Raw genomic sequence first — 7,189 nt, 5'->3', positions numbered from 1 at the left:
CAGATCCACTGGGGTGCAATCTCACCATGATATATACTGTAATTAGAAAAAGCGAGTGCAAATATGACAAATACTTGGAAGTGGAAAGTTCAGTCCTTGAAAAAGTAATGCAAAACCTTAAGAATAAGGTGTTACATAAATTAAGGAGCAAGTTATAAGTTATAAAGAAGTCTTTCTATTGAGATCATTCTAAGTTCTAACAAGTCCTTCAGATGGAATACAAAATCTTAAAGTCTATGTCATAGAAAGCTATTTCCAAACAGCATTCCTATTGTAAAGGAAAAAATAGATCCATATCACTTAAGTATAATAGTGGTTTGTCTCTACTAAGTACTTTTCCTGACACCAAGACTCCTGCACATTTAAGCAATTTTTTGCAAGGTCCTTATAACTGAAACAAACAAGAAAGGGTTTACCGGAATCATAACTAACTTGAAATTAAGCTTATCTTTGTCCTATTTTAAAAGCCTTTTAAACATAGGGTGGAAAACTTTACAAATGTTCTGACACACAGAAAGAAAAAATTAGTCACGTGCTTTATGCAAGTCAAAAGGAACGTAATCTAAAAATTTGTTAAAACAAAAGGTGGTTGCTTTTTCCATATTTTAAATTAAGAATGTGGGGAAAAAAAACTTTACCTAGTAGAGGCTGGAAATGCATGCTTTAGCATATGTTTATAACTATCATAAGGTAAAGGATATAGAAGAAAGGAGGCAGGGAAAGAGGAAAGTTAAGGAAACCATGAATTTACAGTTTTTAATATAAGTGTCCACAAATGCTAGAGGGGCCCTCAAGTTCCATGGAAATCGGAATATCTATTATCACTGCCTTCTGAAGTTCTTATTAGCTCTCTAGAAGTTAGAATTCTTCCCTTTGACCAAAGAAAAGCTTCTATTCTCATTTTTCAGGCTGCAGAGATATCTTCAAAATAGAGTTATTTTTCCCTTGATCTCTTGAGTGCTTGCACCTGCATTTATAAATGACTTGGGAATTTCTGAAACACTCTTTCTCAGAAAAACTGATAAAATTTCCCATCATTTCTAAAAAGTCACTTTAACTTCCCAGATAAACTTATTATACATTCAGGGATGTTCATTTCTGTTGTCAGATCTCTAAATCTTTCTGTATAGTAAATTTTCCACTTAGAAAAATCACTAAATTTACAAACCTAGACAGCGTATTAAAAAGCAGAGACATCACTTTGCCAACAAAGGTCCATATAGTCAAAGTTATGGTAAAGAATCCACTAACCAAGCAGGAGACCTGGGTTTGAACCCTGGGTTGGGAAGATCTGGAAAAGGAAATGACAGCCCACTCCAATATTCTTGCCTGGGCAGAGGAGTCTGGCTACAGTCTATGGGGTCACAAAGAGTCGGATATGACTTAGAGACTAAACACTAACAGCATGGTTTTGCTCGTGGACCAGTATGCATGTGAGAGTTGGACCATAAAGAAGGCTAAGCATCAAAGAATTGATGCTTTCGAATTGTGGTGCTGGAGAAGACGCTTCAGAGTTCCTTGGACTGCAAGGAGATCAAACCAGTCAATACTAAAGGAAATCAATCCTGAAAATTCACTGGAAGGACTGTTGCTGAAGCTCCAATACTTTGGCCACCTGCTGCAAAGAGTTGATTCATTGGAAAAGACCCTAATGCTGGGAAAGATTGAAGGCAAAAGGAGAAGGGGTCAGCAGAGGAAGAGATGATTAGATAGCATCACCAACTCAATGGCCATGAATTTCAGCAAACTCTAAGAGATAGTGGAGGACAGAGAAGAAAGAAGCCTGGCTTGCTGCAGTCCATGAGGTCATAAAGAGGAGCACACAACTGAGTGACTGAGAATAACCCATAAATTTCTGACAATCAGAGCTAGAAATGACCTCGAAAATAGAACAACTGGCCCACTTATGAAATGGTTAGGAATATCTGATGCGCCCCCTAGTGTGTGGGAAAATGTGTGGTTCATATATGACATCTTATCCTTTTCACATGACTCATGTCATTAATTCGGAGAAGGCAATGGCACCCCACTCCAGTACTCTTGCCTGGAAAATCCATGGATGGAGGAGCCTGGTAGACTGCAGTCCATGCTAAGAGTCGGACACGACTGAGCGACTTCACTTTCACTTTTCACTTTCATGCATTGGAGAAGGAAATGGCAACCCACTCCAGTATTCTTGCCTGGAGAATCCCAAGGACAGAGGAGCCTAATGGGTTGCTGTCTATGGGGTCGCACAGAGTCGAACACGACTGAAGCGATGCAGCAGCAGCAGCAGCAGCAGCAATGTCATTAATTGAACATGATGCTTTTCTTAGCTCAGCTTAGACACACCATCATATTCATTATCACAAAGTTAGTGCTATGAAACTAGTCTTAATCAGAATTAGTGAACAAATTAAAACTTATTTACTATCCATAACTTTGTCCAATTATGTCATTTTACAGATGCAGAAGCTGAAGATAAAAATAATGTTTGTGATGTGTTGATTTAGCTAATTAATGTCAAGGCATGAATAATAAATCATTTTTTCTGTCTTCAAGACATCATCCATTTATTCAGCATTTATTGAATACTTAATATCTGCCAGCACTAGATATTGGATTATATATGTGAAAAGGCCATTATTAACAATGTCAATGGGCTTTTAAAAAATACATCAGTGGAATAACTTCAAGCTTTTCTGGCTAAGTGATGGAAATACTTAAACACAAAACAAAGTTATGAATTTAGACATTTCTAGTGAGCTTTGTGAAAAGCATATATCTTCTAAATTTTTCTGTAAATTCTCTAAATTAAATATCAATGAATGTTCAATGCTTATTTTTTCTAGCTTACTAGGTTTAAGTAGGTCAAATGTAGATAACACTGAAACACTGTCCTTTTATACATTGTATTATTACATGTATTCAAGGTACACTGAGTATCTTAAAACATTTCAGTACTCTGTACTTCCGCTGAAGTTATAAAATAATTAAAACTAAACTGAGGATCAAAAGAATAAGGTTCTAATATAATCTCTGTCTAATTACCTATGTCATATCTTTCTGAAGCCTCAATCTTAGTAAAATGAAAGTCAAAAATAATATTAAAGATTATTTTTGTTTTTTAACAATAATTGAAAGCAACGTATCAGTATTCTATTTTTTTGTTTCACAGTTGTTTTTATCTTTTTCTTCCATAGATTGTTTATATCTACCCTTTTGTGTTTGAACTAGCTCATTTACAAAGCAAACACAGCAAAGAAAAAGCAGTCTGAATGTATAATGTTTGAATAACCCAAATTAATTTCTACAATTGAAAAACTCAATTATTGAAGTTAGAATCTCAGTAGATGGGCCAAATATAGTGTAGGCACAGCTGTAAAATTAAAAATAAGAGGCTAGACCTGAAGAAAGTATACAGGACGAAACACAGGGAGAAATAAACATACAGATTGAAATGATTTAAATTAATTCATGGACATTTTCCACAATTGTCTGCATTTTATACTAGTATTTTATTATTACTTTAATGGTTACAGGGTGTTTTATTATGTTGATATACAATAATTTGTCTGATTCTCTATTTGTATACACTTGGGTTATTTGATTTATTTTTGCTGGTGGTATTCTGGCATTCAGTATTGTGAAACCAGTAGCTAACAACAGTCTAATTAGTTTTTCCAATGTGAAATATTCTTATTTTTTCCATAGTCTTGTATTATTCTTTACTTTTTAATCTCATTTAATTACTCTTTTCTTCTTTCTAAGCTGTGGGTCATTTTGATATTCAAACTCAGGCCTTTTTCCATTTCAGAAAAGTATTATTAGAATTATAGTCATAGTATTATCATATTGGAATTCTCTTTCTGCTCACTCCTAGGACATCAATTACTGCTTTTTTATTTTCCCCTATTCATTTTTCTATATATATTGTTCCCTGATCCCTTTCACCACATTCTAGATGCTTCTCAAGGTCATACAAGACAATGTACTTTTCTGTAAAAATCAATACTATTTTTCTTTTCACTGAGTGTGAGACAGTGTTTAATTTTTCTAGGAAATTCTTTTCAACTTTCCAGTTCCACACTGCATTGCTGATCATACAGCCAATTAAAAATATGTAAGTGTACAACACTGTTAGTTTTTACAAATGCCAAGTTGAGTAGAATTTTTGCTTGTTTCCTTTAACTTAATAAACACTGCCCATAATTATGAGCACTTTAGTTCATATGTAAGGGGTACAATCATCGATTCAATGGACATGAGTTTGAGCAAGCTCCAGGAGTTGGTGATGGACAGTGTAGTCTGGTGTGCTGCATGCAGTCCATGGCGTCGCAAAGTCAGACACGACTGAGTGACTGAAATGAACTGAACTGAGAGGGTACAATAATAGTTATCTATAGAATTTACATGCATATCGATTTTACTTATCCTATTCAAAATCAACTTGTCAACATCCATTTATGATAAAAACTCTCCAGAAAGTGGACATGGAGGGAATAAGCATGCTGTGTACTCAGTAGCTCAGTCATATCTGACTGTTTGTAACCCACAAGACTGTAGCCCATCAGGATTCTCTGTCCATGGAATTTTTCAGGCAAGAATACTGGGGTGCGTTGCCATTTCCTACTCCAGGGGATCTTCCTGACCCAGGAATTGAACCCATGTTACTTTCATCTCCGCACTGGCAGGTGGATTCTTTACCACTGCACCACCTGGGAAGCCCATTGAGGGAATATACCTTGAAGCAATAAAGGCCATATACATTAAGCCTACAGCTAACATCAAAATCAACTGTAAAAAGCTGAAAGCATTTCCTCTAAGATCAGAAACAAGACAAGGATGCCTACTCTCACCTCTTTTATTAAACATGGTATTGGAAGACCCAGCCAGTGTAATCACACAAGAAAAAGAAATAACAGGAATCCAAATTAGAAAGGAAAAAGTAAAACTGTGACTGTTTCCAGATGACATGATATCATACACAGAAACCCTAAAGATGCCACCAAAAACCAACTAGAGCTCATCAGTGATTTGGTAAAGTTATAGGATGCAAAGGTAATATATAGAAACCTGTTGCATTTCTAAACACTAACAACAAACTAACAGGAAGAGAAATTAAGGAAACAATCCCATTTAGAATCACACTAAGGGGAATAATAACTTAGGAATAAATCTGCCAAAGGAGGTAAAAGACATAAACTTTGAAACTATAATACACTGGTGATGGAAATTGAAGATGACACAAACAGCAGTTAAGTTATACCATGTTCATGGACTGGAAGAATTTACATTTTTTAAATTGACTCTACTACTAAAGGCAATTTATAGAGTCAATGCAATCTCTATCAAATAACCAGTGGCATTTTCCACAATATTTCACAATAATTCTAAAAGTTGTGTGGAAAAACCAAAGACCTTGAATAGCCAAAACAATCCTGAGAAAAAAGAAACAGAGCCAGAGGAAACACATTTGCTGGCTTCAGATTATATTACAAATCTAGAGTAAAACAGCGTTATGATACTGGCACAAAAACAGATACATATATCAATGGAACAGAACTGAGAGCTCAGAAATAAACTCATTGTCTTTATGGTCAATTAATCTGTAATAAAGGAGTCAAGAATATACAATGAAAAAAATACAGTCCTTCAGTAAATGGTGCCAGGAAAACTGGACAGTTATGTGTAAAAGAATGAAATTCAAACATTTTCTCATATCATATAAAACAAACAAATTAAAAATGGATTAAAAACACAGATGGAAGACCAGAAATCTTAAAACTCCTAAAAGAAAACATAGGCAGAATACTCTTTGATACAAATTGTAGCAATATTTTTGGGGGTTATCCTCTAAGGTGAAAGAAACAAAAGCAAAAAATAAACAAACAGGACATAATTAAACTTAAAAGCTTTTGTACAGCAAAGTAAACCATAGACAAAACAGAAAGAAAGCCTAGTGAATGGGAGGAAATATTTGCAAGTGATATGTCCAGTTAGGGATAAATACACAAAATATACTAACAGCTGATAAAACTCAATATCAAAAAAAAAAAAAAATTAAAAATAGCAAGACCTGAAAAGATGTTTTCCCAAATAAGACATACAGATGGCCAATAGATACATGAAAAGACTCTCAACATTACTAATCATCAGCAAAATGCATATCAAAACCATGAGATATCACCTCACACCATGGTTATTATCAAAAAGACCACAAATGACAAATATTGTTAAGGACATGAAGAAAAGTGAGCCCTTGTATCTTGTTGGTAGGGATGTTAACTGGTACAGCCATTGTAGAAAGCAATATGGAAGTTTCTAGAAAACTAAAATAGAACTACCATATGATTCAACAGTTATATCCCTGGGTATATATATGAAGAAAATGAAAGCACTAATGCTTAAAGATATGCACACCCAAGTGTGTATAACAGCATCATTCACAATAGCCAGGATATGAAAGCAACCTAAATGCCTACCAATACATGAATGGCTAAAGAAAATATTGTATATAACGGGACATTTCAGCAATAAAAAAGAATGAAATATTGCCATTTTCAACAACATAGATAGACCTAGACATTTTTATCTAAATCAAATGTGTCAGATGAAGACAAATACTGTACAATTTCACTTACATGTAGAATCTAAAAATCAAAACAAATGAGCAAACATAACAGAAACAGAATCACAGATACAGAAATAAGTAGATGACCTCAAAAAGTGAGGGGAGTAGCAGATGACTGAAATGGGTAAGGGAAATTTAAGAGGTACAAACTTCTTAGTTGCAAAATAAGTGAGTTCTGGGAATGATACGTACACAGTGGGGGATTTAGTCTATAAGGTGGCCATATCTTTCATGGTAACACATGGTAAATAGACTCGTCTACTGTGGTGATCATTCTGTGATGTATAGAAATATGGAATCACTATGTTGTATACCAAGAATATAGTGTTATGGGTTAAATATACTTCTAAAAATAAAACCAAAATATCTCATAGAAAAGAGACCAGATTTGTGCTTTCCAGAGGCAAGAGGTAGGATGAGGAGAAGGGAATGAACATAGACAAAAGATACAAACTTCTAATTATAAGATAAATAAGACTAGGATGTAATGTACAACATAATTAACACTTGGATGTTATACACACACACACACAAAAAAACTTTGTTTTCTTTTTATATCTGTATGTGATGATGGAT

This window comes from Bison bison, unplaced genomic scaffold (genome assembly GCF_000754665.1).
Source record: "Bison bison bison isolate TAMUID 2011002044 unplaced genomic scaffold, Bison_UMD1.0 scf7180017864218, whole genome shotgun sequence".
In the NCBI taxonomy this organism is placed as follows: domain Eukaryota; kingdom Metazoa; phylum Chordata; class Mammalia; order Artiodactyla; family Bovidae; genus Bison; species Bison bison.
The sequence above is the reverse complement of the archived record's forward strand: the minus strand, read 5'-3'. Positions refer to the sequence as shown.